Raw genomic sequence first — 25,021 nt, 5'->3', positions numbered from 1 at the left:
TTAATGTATGCTTATGGGGATATTATTGTTTAAAGAAGAAATTGGATGATAACATACTTTCATCTTTGTAGTTTTTAGAATCAAAAATAGACTTTCATCTTACTAATGAAACCATGAAAAAAGATTTATTTTATTCTTAGGCTGTCAACCTTTTGCTGAGAAGCACTTTATGAGTATGTATGTATGTGTAAGAGAGAGAGAGATTAAAAGATTATCGTTTGTGACAATTATGGGTTAAGTAGTGAAATGTCTGCATTTTAGTACTCTTTTCCTTTTTTTTTTTTTTTTTTTCCTTCAAACATTTTTTTTACACTGGATTGCCAAGGCAAGGTAACAATAACTATCAATGCAAAGATTATTCCCCAGTTCCTGTGTAGTTTTCTGGGCAAATGATTTCTGATTTCTCTAAGCAGGCAGGCTTGACATTTTTTTCTAAGTCATAGTACTGGAATAGTGATGGACTCAGATATGCTATGAAGTTTTAATAAGCAGAATATCTGTATTTTCTGAAATGATTTCCAGGTTCTTGCTTTGGAATGGAAGTTATTTTTACTCTTTAGATGACTTTTACATTGATGGCCAGGCAATATTTACTTGGCAATATAACTTTATAGAGGAAGCAAAACAATAGAATACAATTTTAGCTAGAATGGATTTTAGAGATCTCTTATTCCTACGGCTCATTTTATGGAGGAGGATTGTCTTAGTCCACTTGAGCTGCTATAACAAAATACCACAGCATAAGGGGCTTAAAAAACAGACATTTATTTCTTATAATTCCAGAAGATGAGAAGTTCAAGATGAAGGTACCAGCTGATTCAGTTTCTCATGAGGACTCTCTTCCTGGTTTGCAGACAACTTTCTTCTTGCCATGTCCCCACATGATGGAGACTGTGTGATCTCTCTCTCTTTCTCTTCTTTTAAAGACGTAATCCCATCATAACATCTCACCCTCATGACCTCATCTAATCCTGATTACCTCCTTAAGGTCCAATTTCCAAATGCCATCACAATAATGAGGGAGTCAACATATAAATTTTTTTTTGGTGGGGGGGGCACGGCCATTTGGTCCATAGCAGGAATTAGAGAATCAGAAAGGCCAAATTATGTGTTTAAGCTTGTATATAGTAAAATAATGGCTGAAGTAAAACTAGAAGTTGTATTTTATATTCTATACATTTTTTATTATAATCTTAAGTTATATACTATTATATTATGGATTTGTAATTAAACTCACAAGAGCACACTAAGTCAATGGATATCTAATATTTATCCCCTCTTCTGATGATAAAAGGTGCATGTCAGTGCTGTAAACTTTTGTTTAGATGGAGAAATTAGAAATTGCAGATGTGTTCCTGGCAATCATCATGATTCCTGCTGTTAGATCTGTAGAAAACATTTTTGGTTTGGGAACTATGAGAACTGGACAGTTCCTCCAACTCCTCTCAAAATTTCTCCCCTTAATGATAATGAATTTCAGGAATAAAGACAAGTATGTCCTACAGGCAGATGTGTCAATGAGATTGCTAGGTAAGAGAAAATTGAAGTTACCTTGATTGACAGGAAATGCAGCCAATTCTACAACTCCATTAAATGAAGTAGTCTTAAGAGTGGGCTTTACCACTGAGTAATGAGAGAGACCTTGGAAGAGGAGAGGCCATCTTGGCTATCCCAGCTTGAACTGATCTCCCTACTGAATATGGTTGAGTGAGTGGTCTTAGTGACACAATGTGGTGCAGAGTAACTATCCTGTTTTTCTGTGAGTCTAGTCAACTCACAGAGTCATGGGAAGTAATATATTGCTGTTTTAGGTCACTAAGTTTTGAGATGATATATAATATGGCAAAAGGTAATTAAAACAGTTTATGAAAATTGTATATTGGCCACATACATTTACTTTGCTTTGGAGTCATCTTTATTTTACTTCATAGATTGAGCCATTTACTCTCACAAGATAGACTTCTATCTTAGTACTGTCAGAAACTGTCCTCACATGCCCACGTTCCTCATTCATAAGTGCTCAGCCATTAGTTGCCTCTTTTTCTCTCTTCCCATCACTGCTAAGTGTCTACAGACAATTAGTCTGGAACCTAGACACCTTAGTTGGGTCCCAGGTACCTGTGTCATCACCAAGTTGCAACATAGAACCAGAGTTCTGCCTTGATTTCACACTCTCTAGTCTGCTCCCTTTCACTCTCTTGGACTAGACATTCCTTCCACTATAGCCTAGCTGATGGTTAGAATACCAGTTTCCTACCTAGCTCCTCATGGGTTCTCTGTCCTTGAGAACCATACTGTTGCCAGCCCCTAACAGTTAGTGAAGAGCAGAAGAGCGAATAAACTCTTTGGGATGTGTAATAGTGCTGTAGAGTAGAAAGAATGTGGACTTTGGAGTCATACTGACCTGGCTTCTATGCCTGTACTCCCATTTACTAGATTGTGATTTTTAAAGCAAATTTCTTGGTCTGTTTAAGATTCAGTTTTCTAATTTGTGAAATAGGTACTAAGTCAATACATTGTAGCTATTGTTAATTTCTACCATATAACACAGCCCTTAAAGCTTCCTTAGCATCCCATCCTTGCTTATGGTGGAAGACTTCTTTCCCTGCCAGGACACCTTGCAAGTTCCAGCCAATCATGTCTGGATACTTAGAGTTTCCTAAGAAAAACAAGCTACATGGTAGTCCACCAAAAGGATAGTTGAAAGGCCATGCTAAATTGATTCCTGTTAGGTCTTCTGCTGGATTTCTTTAGACTTGGGCTGACTTTCATTAGATCTTGTACACAGGAGCATTTTTTTAATGATTTTTATTTATTTATTCATGAGAGAGAGAGAGAGAGGGGCAGAGACACAGGAAGAGGGAGAAGCAGGCTCCACACAGGGAGCCCGACATAGGACTCAATCCCGAGACTCCAGGATCATGCCCTGGGCTGAAGGCAGGCGCTAAACTGCAGAGCCACCCAGGGATCCCCAGGAGCATGTTTTAATTTACATGTCTGCTCTACTGTTTCTCATTCTTTCTACCATCATCCTTTGAGTTAACAGCTTTAATTGATGGTTGCAAGGCAATAATATTCTATAATTTTGGACTGTTTCTAAGTAGTATACTAATTGCTTTACAATTTTCACTTTATACCAGTAAGGACCTGTGTGTGTGTGTGTGTGTGTGTACTTAAGGACTAATTATACAAACTGTTAAAACTTAGGGTACAAAAAAAGAATAAAATCTATGATTTTGTGAGTGAAACCAACCCATTTTGATGCTGTACTATTTTCTGCAGGTTGTTTTAATTGCATGGGGGAAGACAAAAGACTTTTGGGAGTGTTTACTTTATTCTAACTTCAGAACTGTATTATTCTTAATGTATTGGATGCCCCACTGACTGGGAGTGGTGCAGAAGGAAGGATGCAATATGTAAATACGCTAATCAGATCAATGCAAATCATAATACATTCCTTTATGGTCTGGGAGACAGCTGTGTAAAAGTGATTTTCATTTTCATAGGTTTGGGTGAACCTCTTTAGTAAATCCCATCTCCCTGATTCTGTGATTCTATTGTGTTGTGTTTTATTTTGATTATTTTTCCCTTATGATTTTTGTTGGACAACATATGGTGAAAGTTGGTATTTCAGGCCTCAGTGAAGTTTTATTTTCTTCTCTTTGTATCCAACTGGTTTTGGAACTTTTATTTCCAACAACAGCTACAAAGTAACCACATGAGTGGAAATTTCGTGAGGTTTTCTGTGTGACCAAAGCAGGGTTGGTGATGTGACAACTGTCTCAAAGGTTTTCTTAGGAAAGAATGGATCATCATCTTTGGAGAAAGGATTATTTTTTTTCTTTAAAAGATTCAATTCAGTTTACTAAACTTGATGCCATCATTTTTGATGTTTTATCAGGTCAAAACTTCTGGCTCCTTGCTTATATGGAAGATATATTAGTATCATTATAAAATAAAAAATAGAAGTTAGATAGATATTCCTATTTCTCTGGGATCTTAAGAGAGCCCACAAAAAGAAAGAAGTATTGCTAGTGGGAATTAAAAGAAATCAGAATTCTTCTGCGTTATCATAAGTCAAGGGGAAAGTAAGAGAATAAAAAAGAAAAATAACCTTGTGCATCAAAAATATAGAATTTTTAGTCAAAATAATGAAAAGTCAAGGTTTAAAGCACTGTGAAACATTTTAAAGGCAAGGTACAAGTTTAGTGGTAAAATTAAATAATCCCTAAAGCTGAATTTTAGAAATAAACTTTTTTGGATCTTTCCCTCCTAAATGGAGGAACCCACAGTAATCTCTAGGGAATAAAGTACCCAGACCTTTTTGGATTACTCTGAAAGGTAGTTTTAATAAAGTGAGATGTTCCAGAACACCTGGTTGGCTCAGTTGGTTAAGCATCTGCCTTTGGCTCAGGGCATGATCCTGGGGTCTTGGGATGGAGCCCTCATTGGGCTCCCTGCTAAGCAGGGAGTCTGCTTCTACCTCTCCCTCCTCTGCTCATGCTCTCTTTCTCAAATAAATAAATAAAATCTTCAAAAAAAAAAAACCAAGGTGAGATGTTTGGCACATTTCCATAGTTTCTTCTTCTCTCATTTCCCGGGGGAGGGTAAATTAAGAGAGTGCAGGTCTTTCTTGCTAAAACTCTGGAGGAATCCTTGGGTGTAATTGTTCCTAGAGGTAAGAGTAGATAGAACATCTTGATTTAGTTTGCAGAGATCAGATGCCTATAGATAATTCAATCTGCTGAAATAAATGTGCACTGATACCACCACAACTACCTTCTCATGTACATTTCTATCCACTTATCTGCCTTTCACTTAGGTAAGAAACCAGAAAGTTCTACTTGTAACAAATAGACTTAGTACTTCTCAAAAACAGATTCCCAAGACACCAAAAGAGTAGGAAGGCTCGAGGGTACATTGAACAACATCATTAATTGGTAAAGAAGAAATGAGATACAAGACTAAAAAGAAAAAATACTTTTGGAGTTCTAACTCTCACTAAGTGTATTCCCTCAACCTCTTCTGAAGCAATCCACTTCTCTCCTTACTTGCTGCCACCACCATAGTCAGGCCTGTGTGAGTTCCGGTCTGGATTACTCTGATAATTTCTGACTGAATTCACTCATGTACTGCCTGTCCCCTACCTCTATCCAATATCTGCACTGTTGCTATTATCCTTTGGCTCAAAATCTTTCAACGGCTCTACACTGTCTGTTGGATAAAATCTCCTTGTGGTCTCATAGGTCATTAGAACCTTCCTGATTTATGGGCCCTATTTCATTCTTTAGAGTGCATAGAGTGTTCTTTTTGCTTCAGCTCTAGCCTTGCTGTCTTTTATCTCCTTATTTTTTCCTCTCTCACCTCTTCCCAGAAGCAGTTCTTATGTACACAAAACAAAATAGTGAAACACCCGAAAAACCTAAACAAGGAAATCAGATCCTATGGCTAGAGGATTGGTGGTGAGAGACTTCTCCTGAGTCCAATGTCAAGGTTATGGTCCCCTGATGATCATGAGCTGTTTGTCTTTCCTTAGGCAGAAGGCTCTCTCACTAAAACATCAAACATTTTTTACTTGGTCTTGGAGAAGGGAAGTGTAGAGCAACTCAACTAGGCAGGCGGGACCACAGATGAGATTCTTTGGAAGCCACCTGAAAGCTTCTTTTTTAGGATTTCCTTTCACATCAACTGGATGAGTTTGGCTGCATCTCAGTAAATCCCTGCTCCAACACACATAATTCAGCTTGAGCAATGAGTGTAGACACCTTACACAACTTCACAAGTCAGCAAGGAAGGCTGAATAAATGGCAGAGACATTTCCCTTTGTCACATTAAAAAACCTGAACCTATCTACCATAACTGAACCAGAGATCAGATCTTGTTCATCTTTCAGATCTTCCTGTCTCAGACTTATTCTTCCTCTCTGAAGCCCTTCTTTTTCTCACCCTTCTATAGTCTCATATAGACTATAATTTTCTCAGATAGCAGTCATCACAAGCTATTTGCTGATCTATCTGCCATTCCCAGGATACAGTGAATCTTGAAGATGGATTGTGATTATTTAGCTCTGTGATGCCAAGACTTGAATTAAGGTAACTTATAAATGATTATTGAGTGGATAGACTGATTCTTCATAAGACTTTCTAATTCCTTTATATTCAGAGCTATAGAGACCAATTGAAGTGATGGTTTTAAACTAAAACAACAACAACAAACATATATATATTTATGTTTTTCTCACATTTTCTTTATTATTTTCCTTAGGAAAAGGAGTTTCCCTCTAGCAGTGGTACATCTATTTGTTAAAAATATTTTCAACTATTGACAGGACAGCTATGCACTAATTAAAAAAAATCAAAGACTGTAGTTATGTTTGTTTATATATAATATCTACTATAAAGAGGTTGAAACTGCAAAATATTCAATTGGGACAGAATTATAAGATAATATGTAATTGAAAGCAGATGGCAAACGCATTTTGTTGTAAATTTTATCAAATTCCCCTTGGCACCTTTTAATTGGCTTCTAAGAAAGGATTTGAGTTCCCAAGAGTTATTCTTACTCTTCTGTATTTGATAATTTAGTAAACTTATTCATTTACTGGTATATATAAATATTTATAAACATAAATGTTTATAATAACTTGCTAATAATACTCACTAAAGAGGTTATGAGTTGGGAAAGGTGTGGGGAAGAATCAAAGGAACAAAAATGCATCTTTCCTTAAATTTGCAATCTGATTTGAGAGGTAAAATTCAGAACATAATCCATTTAAATATTCATAGAGTACCTATTAGGTGCATAGTAATAAGAAAGTTGTACGAGATAAAATATTGATATTTAAGGAGCTTACAATGTGGGTAAGAAAAAATATACAAAATAATCAGCACAGAACAAGCTTTATTGAAATAAGCTCAGAGTAAGAGTGCTTTGAAGAATTTGAGAAAAAGAAATTCTGTGAAAGAGAGCTAGTAGACATATCCAGGAGAATTAGCTATCCCAAAATTGAAGACCAAAAAATAATCTGAAGAAAACTACAAATCACATATATTTAAAAAGATTGGAGAGATAAAGAATTAAAAACCAGAACAACAACAACAACAACAAAACCAGAACAAAAGATCAGGCTGCTTGAAAAATCCAAGCAGTTTTGAAGAAGAACCAAATTAAATTTATGGATATAAAAACTGTAATTATAAAAAAAACAAGTTCAGTGAATGGGATAAATAGCAGATGAATGTCAATTAAAATGGGAACCAGAGAACTGAAATATGGAATTGAGTAAACTGCCCAGAATATATTACAGAGAAATAAAATGTTTTTAAAAAATTATGAAGTGATAAGATATAAAGAAGATAGAATGAAGAGATAGAATGAGGTATTCCAGAAAGGAAAGAAGGAAGGAAGGAAGGAAGGAAGGAAGGAAGGAAAGAAAGAAAGAAAGAAAGAAAGAAAGAAAGAAAGAAAGAAGAAAGAAAAAAAAAGAAAGAGAAAAGAAAAGAAAAGAAAGGCAAGGCATAGGAAGAGACAATATTCCAGGAAATAAAGACTGGGAGTTTTCAGAATTGAAGAAGGACACGAACCCTCAAATTAAAAAATCATAATGGGTGTCTAACATCAAACTCAAGCAAAGCCCCAAATGTAAACAAACAAATAAAAATACATAACCACACTAGGACATATTATGGTGGAACAAACCAACCAACCAAGAAAACTCCCGAAACCCAAATCAAAGTCCAGAGAGAAAAAGATTTCTTCTGGAGAGGAATACAGTTAGGATGATAACAAACTTTCCATTAATAGTGGTACTACCAATAGACACTGAATGAGACTAAAATCACATATTGGAAGTGCTGAGGAAAAGCAAACATCTATCTAGGATTCTAAACCAACTAAACTATTGTTAATGACCATGAGCAAAATAAACACATTCAATTTTGTTTGTGAGAAAGTTTGTTATAGATAAACCTGAAAAGCTCTGACAATTTTCACCATTCAGAATGAAATCACTTAAGAAGTGGAATACAAAGAACCATATCTTGTAAAGAAATTGGTAATTCGAATAAACATTGACAAAAATATATCAAAATTATGTCTAACTAGTGGGAGCTTTAAAAAAAATGGAACTAAGATACTGACAATAATATGAAATCAAGAGGCAGTGATAAAATCAAGACATTAAAGAAAACATTCCAAGGGCTTTGCATTGAATGGAAGAAGCCATGTGAAATAGAAATAGATTATGGAACTCAAAACCAATAGAAAAGGTAGATGAAAGACAACTGGATGAATTCAGGGTAAATAATCCATGGAAAAAGACTAAAGTTAACCATGTAAAAATGAAATATATGGTTGAGATAAATTCAAAGAGATTGAGAAATATAAACAATTAAACCTTCTTCCTGATGATCAAATTGGGTTAAAAATCAATCAATTGTAAATTCTTTGGTTTGGAAAAGCTGGGAAAATCCATTAAAGAGATTGATTGTAAATTAAACAAAAATGACCCTGAAACCCCAGGGCTCTCATTTGGAGATAAATGTCATGTTATTTTACCAAGAATAGGAATCTCTGCTCCTTCTTCCCCCAAAATCCAATCAATTTTCAAATCAAAGATAGATGATACATTCTTCCACAGGTGATATGATTATCTACAGAGAAAGCCACAAAGAATATGAAGATTAATTATTATAAGCATTTAAGTGTTTATATCAATTTGCGTTTCCAGACATGCATAAACTGAAAGTGTAGTAGTAAGAAAAAGGTAGCATTTACAATAGCAAAAGGAAAAAAATGCAAAAGAAAAAAGTAAGAGATCTAGAAGTAAATTTCATAACATATGTTTAAGGCCTGAATAGAAAAATCATAGGGGTTTCTTAAAAAGATATTGAAAACCCAAGTAAATGGAGCAATATATTGTCTTTATTCATTTGGGCTGCTATAACAGAATAGACTGGGTAGCTTTCCCATAGACTAAGTAGAGTATAAATAAAAATTTATTTCTCACAGCTCTGGAGGTGGGGAGTCCAAGATCAAGGTGCCAGCATAGTTGCATTCTGGTGAGGATCTTCTTCCCGGTTCACCTTCTAAGTGTATCCTCACAGGTGGAAGGGGCTCCATTCTTACAACTTATGCATCAACCAAAGGCCCCACCTTTTAATGCCATCATCTTTGGGGGTTAGAGTTTCAACATATGAATTTTTTCGGGGGTGGGGGACAAATTATCAGACCAAATTTTCAGGTCATATCATATTCATGAGTACAGACTCAATTATCAGAACAATGTTACTTCTTTCCCCTTCAATCTTTTAGGTAGAACCGTATGATATTGTCATCTTTGTTGGTCAGAACAGTTTCATTTCAATGTCAAAAGGTTTAAACTAATACATAGATGCAGCTGTAATTCAAATAAAATATATATATATTTTTTAAGATTTTATTTATTTATTCATGAGAGACACAGAGAGAGGCAGAGACACAGGCAGAGGGAGAAGCAGGCTCCTCGCAGGGAGCCTGTTGTGGGACTTGATCCTGGAACTCTGGAATTACAATCACGCCTTGGGCCAAAGGCAGATGCTCAACTGCTGAGCCACCTAGGTGTCCCCAAAATAGGGTTTTATAGGAACTTGATGATTTGATTCTATAATTTGTATGGAAGAACAAAGGCTCAAAATAGTCAAGACAGTGCTAAAGAAGTACAGCAAGGAAAGAGGACTTGATCAGGTGTCCTAACTTGTTATCCAGTAACTAATTATGTAGCACTGGCCAGGAAGACAGTTAACCAGTTAAACAGAATAGAGAGCTCCTCTCTCTATTGCCTGTATGGTACAGGTTTTATCACAGAGCACTGAGCAATGGTAGGCTGTTCAATAAATGGTGCTTGTGGAGGCTGAGAAAATTAAGGCCATTCCACTTAAGTTCAGCGTTATCACAAGTACAGCCATCCCAGGCCCCTGTGAATAAGGGCTGAACTTTACATTACTTCAGTTACAGGAGGAAAACAGCTTACAGCTTAACGTCCTAGAAAGCCCCATATTAGAATAAGAACAGAGCCCAAGGCAAGGGCAGGAATCCCCATATTAAAATGAGAACAGAGCTCAATGCCCTTGAAAGCCCCATATCAGAATGTAAACAGAACTTGAGAAATTCCTCCACCTCCTCTGGAGGTCCCCTAGACCAGCCCATAAAACTAAGCTGAAACCCACCTCGGGGTCCAAGTCCCTGCTCCGCCGTGTCGGGCATACTTGGACCCAAGCTCCAGCTTGTAAATAAACCCTCGTGTGTTTGCATCGGTGTGGGCTCCTTGGTGGTTTCTCGGATTCGCAATCTTGGGCACAACAGTGCTGGGACAATCCAAAAATGTGTTAACAGAACTCAAATCTGCAGACAATACTAAGCTCTTCTAAAGTAAGAAGGTATGTTGATCTAAGGAAATTATAGGAAGATCTTTCATCGCCATTGATGTAAAAGTCATAGATGAGTTTCAATGTTTCTGATCTGTCTATCCCAAGGCACAGAAGGTCCTTTGGGTTCAAGTCTGGTTCAGGTGGAGGTAAATTCTTTATCTTTTTTCTGAACCCCTTTCTTAGACTTTTTTTTTTTTTTTTAAAGATTTATTTATTTATTCATGAGAGAGAGAGAGAGAGAGGCAGAAGACACAGGCAGAGGGAGAAGCAGGCTCCATTCCGGGAGCCCAAGGCGAGACTCGATCTGGGGACTCCAGGATCACGCCCTGGGCCAAAGGCAGGCGCTAAACCGCTGAGCCACCCAGGGATCCCCCTTTCTTAGACTTTTTGTTTGTGGGCTGCAGGTACACTTGGAAGGTAGGGATACAAACAGGTGGCAAGACACAGAAGTTTTTGGGGTTTTTTAAAAGATTTTATTTATTTATTCATGAGAGACACAGAGAGAGGCAGAGACACAGGCAGAGGGAGAAGCAAGGTCCTAGCAGGAAGCCTGATGTGGGACTCCATCCCAGAACTCCTGGGATCACAGCCTGAGCCACAGGCAGACGCTCAACCGCTGAGCCACCCAGGCATCCCCATGATAGGTTTTGATAGACTCAGGGAATCAATAACCTTTGTTAAACAAATTTATTCAGGATTCACCTCAGAATATTCTGTGCCCATTACATGCCAGCCCATCCCTCCTGTCCTTTAAGCACAGGATTAAATGGAGGTTTACTTCGCATTTATCAGTGAAAATCAGATGTTCTTTGTTTATTTTTTATTTATTTTTTAAAAAAGATTTTTAAAATTTATTTATTCGTGACAGATAGAGAGAAAGAGAGGCAGAGGCAGAAGCAGGCCCCACACAAGGAGCCTGATGTGGTACTTGATCCCATGACTCCAGGATCATGCTCTGAGCCAAAGACAGATTCTCAACCGCTGAGCCACCCAGGCATCCCTCAGATGTTCTTTAAAAAGTTAATCTGGTACTACAAATATACTAAAGAATTCCCAAGGCAAATAAAGTATTTTATTATTATTAGCTGTCTTGAAATAAATGTTCAATGATAAAGTTGAGTTCATCAAAATGATGTTTTCTGAAATCTTAAACTAGCTCATTGATCAAACTGGCTTTGCTGAGTAACCTGGTAAAGACTCTGCTATCTATTTGGTATCATAAAAGGATGAACTATTATATTGAAATAGTATACTGTTAGTAATGTAATGAGCTAGCTAAAAAGAATTTAAAAGCATTTGACAAAAAATTAAAGTGCACAGAGACATTGTTACCACGGATCTAACAACTGTCAATGAACAGCTTCAAGCAAGAAGTGAAAGAACCTTTCCTATCTCCAAAAAGGAATCTGTACCAATGATCCCACATGCAGCCTCCTAGTTCCACATATATGGACTATGCCTCAACAGTTTAGATTTGAAATTAGTATTCCTAAAATTGTTATAATCTAAGTGATTACATCTCAAGCTAAATATATTCCTCCAACCAAACAACCCATTGAAGAGCATGTGGTAGAATTAAGATTTCAAATTTACCACAAATCCCAGAAGTTTACATCTTTCAAATAAATGCATTCCACTCAAAAGCAAACAAAATAGCTTTTCAACATAAGAAAACCTTTGAGTTTCAAAAAGCCCCACCAAAGCCAAGTACTTCATCATGCAAATCAACTACTTTCAGGGAGAAGGCCAGTCAGCAGCATGCTTGGATGGTGCTGAGAAAAGCAGAGATTGTTTTCATCTTCTCAGCAGGACAGATTCCCCATGCCACAGATGAAATGACCCCTCCTCCCCCGTATATTTTGAAAAAGGGATGTTTTAAAGATTTTTTAAAAAGATGTTTTAAATGAAGCAGATTTCAAATAAATTCCTTTCCTGTGGCCTCTAAATTAGCATTAAAAAGAGCGGTTGTGGGTGGCTCAGTCCATTGAGTGACGTACTTTTGGTGTTGGCTCAGGTCAGGATCTCAGGGTCATGAGATCAGCCCCACTGTGGGCTTGTGCTTGGGCGGACTCAGCTTGGGATGGTCTCTTCTTCTCCCTGTGTCCCTCCCTCTGCTTGCCCATGCTCTCTCGCTCTCTCTAAAATAAATAAATAAATCTAAAAAAAAAAAAGAGCAGATGTGGTGAAGTGGATACAGGCAAATAATGTTGGTGTTACTGAATGTGATGACCATCAATTGCTGATTAAATCATTTGGGAAAAATTTGGAGTCTTAGAAATGGGTATAGAGGGTTATATTCATCACTGTGGCCAAAGTTGGCTACTATTGAGTGGATACTAATATATCCAGGTATTGAAAAACATTATTAGGTTCTGATTATTCAGACTTCTGAATGGAGAGGAATGTTAACTGGGGTTGAAACTGTGATAGATTCTCAAGATAATAGTGCTAACGGAGGCTCAAATTTGCCTTTCAGGGGGTATTTGGGAAGGATATGTCACAGTGAGTAAGTACATCCTAGATAAAGGTCTTATCTGAGCATGAATGACAGAGACCAAAATAGTGAAGAAATGGGGTAGATAAATTTTCTATATTTGGAGTATGATAGCCCTTAGAAGATTTTAGGGAAGAGAATTGAGGAGGAGAGTGAAAAGCATTTTAATAAGTGTATTATATGTTTGGATGTAATCTAATTTAAAAAATTTTGTGTTTTTTAAATTTCTTGAGTCAGAACTAATTTTTTTGGAATGTGAACCTATTTTAGAACTCAATTACTGGAGTTTCCAAGTACTTAAGACATTTGTTCTCTTATGACAATGAGAAATCTGGCAGGTAAGAGTAATTCACTGCACAGGTCTTTAGAGAAAGCATATACAAAGAGCTGGCTCCTTCTCAACAATGCAGGAGAGGGCCACACCCCCACCATACAGCTAAGGTGAATGTTTAATTTGGAGATCATTTGCAAACAGTCTACTCCTTAAGACGAGGAAGTCTCTCAGAGGCTTAGAGAAAGTTGGCAAAGGAATCAAGAAGTTATTACTCCATGCTTCCCCTTAGCCTAGAAAAATGTTGAGAGGAAAAAAAAACCTCAGGCTTCAAATAAGGGATTGCATTACCCTCACAACCAGAGAAGTCACGTAACATTGACTTTCAACCCATAATGCTCGGATGTATCACCTGACTAAGGAACCTCCCCAGAAGAAAGGAGTTAGGCCCTCTCTTGAAGTAGGTTGAGGCAAGGCCATAGAATGAACTTTTTTTGTATATTCGGATCATTTATCTGCAATATCCCCAGTCTCCTGGCTTTTACTCCAATCACCCTAGTATGGCTGCCTGTTCTCTACTCTGCAAATTCTAGTTGATCAGAATTTGCCTTTTCCCAGTAGGCAAACACTGTAATCAACAAGTTTGTTTCTTTTGAACTTGTAGCCTATCTTTAACTGACTGATTTGTAAAATAATAACATTATGTACTAAAAGATTTTAAAGTGCCCTTTACATCTTTACAAAAATATTAATTTTTAACAGAGATTGTATGGCAATGCATTACTAAGCACATAAGATTTCTGTAGGAAGAGATTTACCCTAGAATACCAACTTAGTACCAACTTAAGTACTTAAGTACTTAGTACCAACAAAGAGTATCCCATTAGACTCAATCAACTTAATGACTACATCTGTTACTTTAATAGCTAGAGCTAACTTCATTGTTGCTCACTGTAATTCCTGAGCCAGAATGCCTCTCTAGATGCCCACAATCCTGTTTCTAGAATAATATAATGTTTTAGGCAATGAATGGAAATGACAGTGAGTTCCCTATTATATGATATAATAAAGAAATGGATGGTTCACTGATTAAATGATTTAGCTAATCTAGCTTTGCAATATGTACTAAGCAATACCAACTCCTGTCCGATGGGAGAAAAGCCCTGAAAGGAATACACTCTTTCTGGATGGAAAATCCACTTTTAAGCAAAAACTAATCTTACTAATTGAATCTTAGTTTATGATTTTTTTCTAGTGGGTTTTGCTACACTAAAACATTTTAAAAGGTTTATGTGAATAGAATATCTGTATTATGGTTGCTGAAGGGCAGTGGTTCAAGAGCTACATCCATGTAGTCTTGTCTTGCTCATTTTTATGTACTTAGTACTGTGCATAATCTTCCCCCATACCTTTGATTAGCTTTATTTTTCAGACCCTATATGAATTATGTATCATGTAGCATGTATCAATATTTCATCCCTTTTTATTGCTGAGTAAGGAAATGGATTGCTGGATAAGGACATGGTGGAATTGCGGGCTTATACGGTAACTCCATATTTAACATTTTGAGGAACCAGTCAAACTGTTTTCTAAAGTGGCTGCACCATTTTATAATCCCACGAGCAATGTATGAGAGTTCCTATTTCTTCCCATCCACACCACACTTGTTATCATCTGACTCTTTGATTATTTGTTATTGTCTGTCTTCCTAATGGGTATGAAGTGGCATCTCATGATTTTTGTTTACATTTCCTGATTATTTAATGATTTCAGCATCATTTTCTGTCTGACATCATTACTTCGCAATAAAATGCTAGTAAATAGGACTCAACAGTACATTAAAAGAATTATGGGATTTATTCCTGGGCTGCAGGGGTGGTTCAACATTCAAAAATCAATGTGATACACCACATTAATAAACTAAAGGATAAGAACCATATGACCCTGTTAATAGATGCAGAAAAAGCATTTGACAAAATACAGCATCCTGTCTTGATAAAAACTCTCAACAAAGTAGAGATAGGTGGAACATACCTCAATATCATAAAGGCCATATATGAAAGATCTGCAAATAATCTCATCTTCAATGGGGATAAACATTCTAACCATTTCTACTTAGCATAGTACTGGAAGTCTTAGCCTTAGAAATCAGACAACAAAGATAAATAATAGGCATCCAAATTGGCAAAGAACAAATCAAACTTTCACTATTTGTAGACAACATGATACTCTATGTAGAAAACTCAAAAAACCACCAAAAAATTGCTAGAATTCATTCATGAATTCAGCAAAGTTGCAGAATATAAATCAATGTGCAAAAATCTGTTGCATTTCTATACACTAATAATGAAGCAGCAGAAAAAGAAATCAAGAATCTATCCCATTTGCAATTGCACCAAAAATAGTAAGATACCTAGGAATAAACCTAACTAAAGACATAAAAAATCTGTACTCTTAAAACTGTAGAACATTTCTGAAAGAAATTGAAGAGGACACAAAGAAATGGAAAAGCATTCCATGCTCATTGATTGGAAGAAAAACAAGGTTAAAATATTTATACTACCCAAAGTAAAAAGTTAATTTTTGCAAGAAGATTAGCTTGTATTTTGATAAAGATTGTGTTTACCTGTAAGTCATAACAATATTAAAATCTACTGATCTGTGAACATGGGATATCTTTCCATTTAATTAGATTTTAATTACTTTCTTTTAACAATATGTATACCTTTCAGAGGACTAGACATATTATTTTGTTAAACTTATTTTCAAATGCTTTATCTTTTTGAGGCTATGGTAAATGAAATTGTTTTTTTAATTTTATTTTGGGATTGTTCGTTGCTAGTATGTATAAATACAATAGTTGCTTGCATATTGATCTTATATCCTGTAACCTTGCTGAGCTTGTTTATTAGTTGTACTAGTATTCCTATGAATTTCATGGGATTATTTTATATATAAGATCATGTTATCTGCAAATCTGAAATAGTTTTACTTTTTCCTTTACAATCTGGTTGCCTCCCCCCACCCTTGCTCAATTGATTTGGCTACTCTAATGTTAAATAGAAGTAGTAAGATGGAAATCCTCATCTTTTTGATCTTAGAGGGAAAGGATTCAGTCTTCAGTACTAACTATAATGTTGGCTCTGGGTTTTTCATAGATGTTTTATAAGGCTGAAGAAGTTTTGTATTTCTAGTTTGTTGAGTTTTTTTATCATGAAAACATTTGTCAAATGGTTTTTCTTCATCTATTGAGATGATCATGTGATTTTTGACTTTAATTTTATTAATACGGTATATTACCTTAGTTAATTTTCAGACATCAAAACAACCTTGTATTCCTAAGATAAATTTCACTGGATCATGCTGTATGATTCTTTTTGTATATTGTTAGATTTAATTTTCTAGGATATTGTTGAGGATTTTTGCATCTTTTTTAATAGGAGATTTGGGCTGTAATTTTCTTTTTTATGATATATGTCTGGTTTGGTATCAGATTAATGCTGGTCTCATAGAATGAATTAGGAAGTGTTCCTTCTTGTGTGTTTTGGAAGTTTGTGAAGGATTTGTATTAATCTTTAAATGCTTGATAAAATTCAAGTGAAGCCATCTGGGCCTGGGATTTTATTGTATGTTTTAAAATTACTGATTCAGTCTTTTTATTTGTTATACATCCATTCAAATTTTCTATTTCTTCTCGACTCAGATTTGATAGTTTTGTGTTTTTCTAGGACTTTTTACTTCTTTATTATTTAATTTTATGGCATACAGTTGATTCCAAGTCCTTTAAAATTATGTTTCATTTTTACAAATTCAACTATAATTTACATACAGTGAAGTGCTCATATTTGCATTGTACAGCTCTATGACTTTAACAAATGCACAGAACCCAAACCCAATGAAGAGAGAACATTTTTATCATGCCAGATATTTTCCTCCTGCCCTTTTCCAGTCTGTTCCTTTCCTGTTCTTGATGGTAGGTATTATTCTGCTTCTACCACCATAGATTAATTTTGCTTATTATTGAACTAAATCCAAATAGGTAAGTAAAAAAATGTGTGCGCATTTGTTTCTGGCTTCTCTTGATCAACGAAATATTTTTAAGAATCACCTATTATTAGATGTATCAGTAGATTGTTTCTTTTAATTACTAAGCAGTATTCCATTGTTTTGTTTTCTAGTTTTTGGCTAGAATAGAGCTGTTATATCAGCTATATGTCACCAAGTTTTTTTGAGGGATGAATGATTTTATTTGTCTTGAGTAATTGCTTAGGTGTGAAACTGTTAGGTTATAGGGCAGATGCATTTTTTAACTACATAAGAAACTGCCAAAGAGTTTTCTAAAGAAGTTGTTACCATGTTTGTTATACCCATCACCAGCTAAAGATGAGGATTCAGATTGTTCAAAATACTTGTTAACATTTGGTATTATCAGCTTTTTTAGTGTTAACCATTCCAGTGTGTGTTTATAGTGGTATCTTATTGTATTTTTAATTTTTAAATAGCTTTTTGAGGAATAATTGACATAAATTGCACATGTTTAAAGTGCACACAGGCATACAGTCGTGAAATCATTACACAATCAAGATAATGAAGGTACCCATTATTTGATTCACTTTTGTAATTCCTCCCTCCTGCTTCTTCCTACCCCTCCATTTTCAGGAAACTACTGATCTGCTTTCTGTTACTGTAAATTAGTTTGATGTTCTAGAATTTTACTTTATTATTTAATTTTATTTCTATTTATTTTTAATTGAAGTATAGTTGGCATATAATAATGGCATTCCAGAATTTTATATAGATGGAATCATAAAATATGCACTCTTATTTTTTCTGGGTTCTTCCACTCAGCATAACTATTGTGAGATTCACTTATGTTATTGCATGTATTAGTAGTTTATTCTTTTTATTACGGAGTGATATTCCACTGCATAGATAGATATACTACAATTTGTTTACCTACTTACCTGGTAATTGATATATATATTTGGCATTTTCAGTTTTTGGCTATTACAAATAAAGTTACTATGAACATTTAAGTACAAGTCTATATGGAGATATGCTTCCATTTCTCATGGGTAAGACATATATGTGGATTGCTGAACCATACAGTAGGTATATATTTAATGGTTTAAGAAACTACCAAACTATTTCCCCAAGTGACTGTTCCACTTCACATTCCCACCAGCAGTGTATGAGAGTTCTAGTTTTTCTACATCTTTGCCCATATTTGGTATACTCAGTCTTAAATTTTAGACATCCCAAAACGTGTGTAGTGGTTATTATTGTAGTTTTAATTTGTATTTCCTAATGAGTAACGAAGTTGAATGTCTTTTCATGTGCACTTTGCTATACATCGATTGTTTCTGTTGAAATGCGTTTGAATCTTTTGATCATTCGAATCATTGGACTGTTTGTTTTTTAATTATTGAGTTTTGAGAATTCTTTACATATTCTACATACAAGTTCTTTATAAGATATGTGATTTGTAAATTTTTTTTGCAGTTTGTTGCTTTTCTTTTCACTCTCATAACACTTTCTTTTCAAAGACCAGGAGTTCTTAATTTTGAGAAATTATAATTTATCGTTTTCTTTTATGAATCATGATTTTGGAGTCATACCTAAATTAATGCCTACCTCAAGGTCTAAAGATTTTTCTGTTATGTTTCTTCTATAAGTTTTTTAGTTTGGTTTTACATTTAAGTTTATGATTCATTTTGAGTTCAGATTTTAAAGATGTACAATATGATTTGAGATTCTTTTATTATTTTTGCATTTGAGTGTTCAGTTGTTTCAGAACTATTGAAAAGATTATTTTTTTTCCACTGAATTGCTTTTGCATCTTTGTTAAAAATCAGTTGACTACACATAAACATAAAATTATGAACTTTATTCTGTTTAATTGGTATATTTGGCTATTTTTCTAATCATATTACACTGCCTACAGTAGCATAGTAATAAATCTTGAAAGCAGGTAGTCTCAGTCTGCTAAAGTAAAAATTTTTTAAAAATTTGCCTACTTTAATTCTATGTACATCCCCAAGAATTTTAGAATCAGGGTGTTAGTTTCTACAATAAAAACTTATGGGGAATTTGGTTGTGTCGATTTTATGATATTACCTATAGTTTTTTAAAAATATATATTTTTTATATTCTCCCTTCTGACTGGTTTTAACTTGTTCCCTTTTGTAAAGCTCTGTGGTTTTTTTTTTTTTTTTTTAATGATCACTAACTCAATTCTGTTTCCCTCCTTCCCCTATTTTCTTGTTGGACATTGGGCTCTAACTTAATCTCTTTCATCTTTTGTTTAGCTGAGCTCCCATCTAATCCTTCATTTTATCCTTTTGCCATTACTCATTATAAAGAACAAAAAATGTAGTTCTGTATGAGTTTTCCAAAGAGTGTCATTCTGAGCACAGGAATCTAGGATGGGCCTGTAACTTAGAGGTGTCTTTTTTATTTTTTATTTTTTATTTTTTTTATTGTAGTTTTTGGATTCTCAAAAGGGTTATGGGATGTACTTATTTATACTTTAGGGTACATTGCTTGAAAACCATCTTGGGAAAAAGCAAGGTATAAATAATAAATAAATAAAATATCCTTCCAGTTACCAGTCTTTGATATGCCAGGTGCGGTTTAAGGAACTTCTGGTAAATCCTGGATATGGGGCATTAAGGCAGATCTGTTATCTATTATTAGGGCCTGGATATAGGAAGCTCAGTTTTGGATGATTTCTTCCCCCTGGGTATCTTGAACTGGGTGTTAAAGAGTGGAACATATGTTTTAGATGTAGAAATTCATGAATAAAATGGCCTTTGGGTAAGCCTAGGTATTTTAAACATCTGGTCCTCAAATGCAGAGATCACCTTTCTATTCCTCTTGATGTAAGAACCATCATGTAGGTAGTGGGAAATTCCTGGGCCACGGCAATAGCCTTCTAACTGACCTCATTGTCTTCATTCTGTCCTATTACTATATTTTAGTATTTTTGTTTTCTTTAAACATAGACAGTAGTGTTTCTTTCTAATTTTAAAAAGTGAGTCTTTGATGATATATTTTTTCCAGAATAATGTTCAATTGCCATCACTTGGCACTAAAAAGCTTTTGCTGCTTGTTTTCTTTTACCGTCCACATCTCCTACAACGCTCTATTGTAAGCAATGTGTATAAGCCCACATATGTCCACATCTCTATATCTTTGCTGCTTCTATTTCCCTGCCTAGAATATCTTTTCTACTTCCAAAATTATATATATGTCTTTCAGTACTCATCTCCAGTGTCACTTTCTGTAAACTCTAACCCTGAATTCCCTCCAAGTCACAATTACCATATCTTCTGGCTATTTTGGAATTATAACAGCTAGCATTTACTATACACTTACTAAAAGGTAGGTACAAGATAAATGATATAGAAATAGAAAAAACCCAATAGAACAGCTCAATGAAACCAGATACTGGTTCTTTGAAAAAGTTAATAAAATTGATAAACCTCTAGCCAGACTTATCAAAAAGAAAAAAGACCCAAATAAATAAACATCATCATTGTGAATGAGAGAGGAGAAATAACAATAAACACCACAGAAATAGAAACAATTCTAAGAGAATATTATGATAAACTATATGCCAATAAACTGAACAACCTACAAGAAATGGATAAATTCCTAGAAACATATACATTACCAAAACTAAAACAGAAAGAAACAGAAAACTTGAACAGAAAAATAACCAGCAAAGAAATGAAATCAGTAATCAAAAAACTCCCAGCAAACAAAAGTCCAGGACCAGAGGGCTTCATAGGCCAATTCTACCAAACAGTTAAGGAAGAGTTAATACCTAGTCTCAAAATATTCCAAAAAACAGAAAAGAAAGGAAAAATCCAAAGTCATTCAATGAGGCCAGCATTATAGTGATACTGACACCAGATTAAGACACCACTAAAAAAGAGAACTACCAGCCAATATCCCTGATGAACATAGATGCAAATGCAAATATTCTCATTAAAATATTAGCAAACCAAATCCAGCATTAAAAATCATTCACCACAATCAAGTGGGATTTATTCCTGGGTAGGTACTATTATTATACCACTTTTTTGTTAGCAGACCCACAGCGAGTAAGTAGTAGGATTCAACTGTAGCATTTCTCATTCCAGCATTGATACTTTCATCTATGATTCAAGCACCTCATGTGCCTTTTATTATGGCACTAACAACTAACTGTGTTGCAAATTCCTTCAAAATACATTTGCTTTGAGAGTAGAAAATTTCATTTCCCAGTTATCTCACGGTGCCTTATAGAATGCTCATCACAAGTATTTATAATTTAAAAATATTTGAGAAATTCTTTCTGGTATGTCAGGCATCCATTCAAGTGAGCCTTAAAAAGGGAGAAAAGTCTATTACAATGAAATAGAACTCAAGAAATTAAAGGACATGAAATGAGAAAGGGGAATGACATCAGAAAGTAAGGCAACCATGCTTTGATTCTCTTTCAGGCAGTATGTAGTTTCTTGTGTCTTCTTTTTGAACACTTTCTGTTTTTTCTTTCTTATTCTTTCCATTTATGACAGGAAATGGTTTCACCAATTTTGTAGTGACACTTTCTCTGTGCTCACTACAAGCAATTGACTGACTGGAATTCCATATTTCCCATTTTGATTCATGAAAGAGAAAATCTGAACAGGACAGGTACTCACCCTTGGACCACATAGTTGCATCCAGAGGACAGCAAGAGATACTATCAAATGAACTCATAGTTGTAGAGACAGTTCATAGAAAAAGAGGAGGGCCTAGGCCAAGAAGCAGACACCTCTAAAATAGTATTTACTTTAGATAAATTGTCGTATCTTGATAAATTAACATTTTATTTGCTATGTTTACCATCTGTTATGCTGGTAAGAATGATCTATTTGTTGCTTCTTAAGTGAAACTGTGGACAACAAAACACAATGAGTTTGAGCATTTTCTTTCCAGAGCCCTGCTCCTTAAATCTCATTGAACAAGACAAGAGTAGAGGCAATTAGATGTCTTTGTTCTGAGAGAAAAAGTTGTCCATGTTGCCTATTTATTTGAAAATACTTTGCACTTGGTGTCTGGTATTTTTAAAAAAAGTTTAATTATACAGTGTAATTCATATTGTAGGTGTTAATAATTGACTGGATACCATGCAATGCCATATTGATTTTTAAGTCTCTGATTCTCCAAGGAACATGTAATCCCTTGGAGAAACACATTTGGATACTGATGACATAAATCCTTCTCAATTTATCTCTCAAGGTTTCATCAAAAGCTATGTACAGTTTTACTATTTCTGACAAGCAGTGAAAAGAAGTTGTTTTTCTCACTACATAACTCCTTGGTAAGTTGGTGATTCCTCACATAGAGTATTTACTCCACCCCCACCCCACTAACTTAAGTAAAGTGTCAGATATTTTCCATAATTTCAATGGGAACGACAGCCAGATCTATCACTGCATGGTGAGCCATGCCAAGGAGATGGACCACAAATTGCCTCTCAGGACCTCATATTATTGTTTATTAATCAAGTGCTGACAGTATGTTTGCCTTTCTGTTAAGTGAGGAGAAGAAACAGACTCAACTTTCTGAGTTCAAGGTCTGAATCAGTCAGAAAGTGTAGGGCAAGTTGGAATACTCTGATGGCTACATCTCAGGTATGAGTTGATTTACTTCCATGGTACAATTTCTTTTCATGCAATGGGGGAAATTATGATTTAATAGCAGTGAAAGGTATGAAGTTCAGACTGTTTTTTAGATGAAAAGCAGTTGCCTATTAAAAAAAAAGTAGTCCTTTTTTCTCCTTTAGTCTTCTAAGTCCTCTCTTCTCACCCTCAATGAAGTAAACTAGAGTAATTTGGCTTATTCTATGCATAGAAGAGACTAACACTCAGAAATGACCCAGATTCATTTTATTTCCATGGAGATTTGTGGCTCTTCAATATTAGTGCATATTCCTTGCCTATGCAATAGGAGGTGAGGTTGGGTGAGAGCCAAGCTGAGTCTTCATAATATAACCATGCCTTGCAAATGCCAATTATTCGAACTGGATTACCTCTCCTGTTAACAAGTCCCTTTGCCTTTTTAGACAGCTGTGTAGGGAATTCTCTACAAGTTCTTCCAATCTCATATGACCCAGATGTTGTCTATATAAGGATAAAAATGAGAACAAATCTTGAGAAATTTGAAATAACTTTAGATTGTTACATTCCCCTGGGGCAGGATAGCTTAAGAATGTGTCACCTTCAAGTCTGTGGTAAGTGATTGATGAATTCGATAAAAGGATTTGATTTTTGATAGGAACTATTTCTTGGAACAAGTATCAGTGAATCATAGAAGAGAACTAATTGCACCTACATGCTATTCTGAATCTGTGAGGATGAATATGTATTTGTTTATTATATTGAGTGAGGAAAAGGGAAAGTAGAATTATGGTACAGGAAATAGGAGTCAAAGTGGAACAAAATTGTTTATTGGCAGGTACACTCTGATACAGCTAAAAACACAAAGTAGGAATTTTGAATTTCTGGAATAGAAAAGGACTTGTGACCATAAGGTGGTATTACATTACTTCCAAATTTTCTTTATGACAAAACTCATTTTCTTATATCTTGATGTAGAAATTAAAGATAATTTTTTTCACAAGCCAACAGTGTATCTTATATAGTAACTCAAATGATTCACAAGTGATTTCAATTGTGATTGATTTCTTCTCCAGAAACAAAATTTCACCTGAAGTTTTTTACTTTTTACTTAATAGTTGTGTATTTTTTGTGCTTCTATTATATGCCGGGCCTGAGCTTAGAACTAGAGTATATATTCATTTTATTACTGTCTTGTCCACACTCATTGTCTCAATAAACAAAGACATGATTGCACTCCTAATAGAGTGCACACTTAATTCATGGATTTTAAATATCCTTTTTTAATGTAGCTCTCATATAAGATCAACTTATTTCAAGCCAATTTCTTGATCCTTTCTACGATAAAAATATTCTGGCCAACAGAGCTGTTGTGGGATTTGAGCTTGTTTTAAATTGACCAGTATGGATGTCAATCCAAAGGCCACTCAGCGTAGCAGAGTAGCTCTTGGGATTTGGAACACTTTGGATTCTTTCTCCAAAAGCATCTATAATGAACAGAGTTATTTTGAAAGCATTCCCTGCAGTTCATGCCTTAATTCAATCATCTGGGAATAGGAAAGCAGATCCCTCTCAATACACCACTAACTTGGATTTCTATGGTATTATGCACAATCTTTTCATTTATTTTTACAGTGATAGAGTGGTTTCTGAGCCAAGTTCTGCAAGTCTTTGGGGGAGTAGGAAAAGGTTTTGGATGGTTCCAAATTCTTGAAGTGACAACTGACATTTAAAAAAAATAATTTTGCTCTTCTTCAGAAATGAAAACAAACAGTAAACTACACACCTCAGAGCAGAAGGATACAGTTCTTGGCTTTTTGGATCATGTTGGCAAAAAAAAAAAAAAAAAATTAAATAAAAAAATAAACAAACAAACTCCTTTGATTCAAGAATGTTTTGTTGTAACACTGCCCTTTAAGTCACTTCTCCAGCTTTTTACTAACTTGCTTTATTACTTTGAACCAGAAAATTAGAAACGAAGAACTAAACTATATGAGAGAAATAGATTATAAGACCTAGCAGCATTAATCATGAAAATGGTACCTATCAAATCCCTTTGCACTTTTGTAGTGCTTACATAGAAGTAATTGCTGCTTATTAACACCCTCCTTCTTTAGAGGAGTTAATTTATTTGAAAGGAGTTTTGATTTCTAAAGATTTTGTTAGTTCTCAGCTATACATGCAAATAAATTATTATATT

The 25,021-nt window shown here is 35.0% G+C and overlaps 1 long non-coding RNA gene across 1 annotated transcript in view; it reads left to right on the top strand.

The window, feature by feature from the left end:
* LOC140623638 (uncharacterized) overlaps nt 1-24,647 on the top strand; it is a 105,809-nt gene extending 81,162 nt beyond the window's left edge. The window contains exons 2-3 of the long non-coding RNA XR_012023193.1: nt 22,442-22,523; nt 24,457-24,647. This is a non-coding gene — a long non-coding RNA (uncharacterized lncRNA). The remainder of the gene's footprint in view (nt 1-22,441; nt 22,524-24,456) is intronic.
* Nucleotides 24,648-25,021: the final 374 nt, after the last annotated feature.

This window comes from Canis lupus, chromosome 33 (assembly GCF_048164855.1).
Source record: "Canis lupus baileyi chromosome 33, mCanLup2.hap1, whole genome shotgun sequence".
NCBI classification, from domain to species: Eukaryota; Metazoa; Chordata; class Mammalia; order Carnivora; family Canidae; genus Canis; species Canis lupus.
Note: the sequence above shows the minus strand (reverse complement) of the source record. Positions and strands in the feature narration are given on the sequence as shown.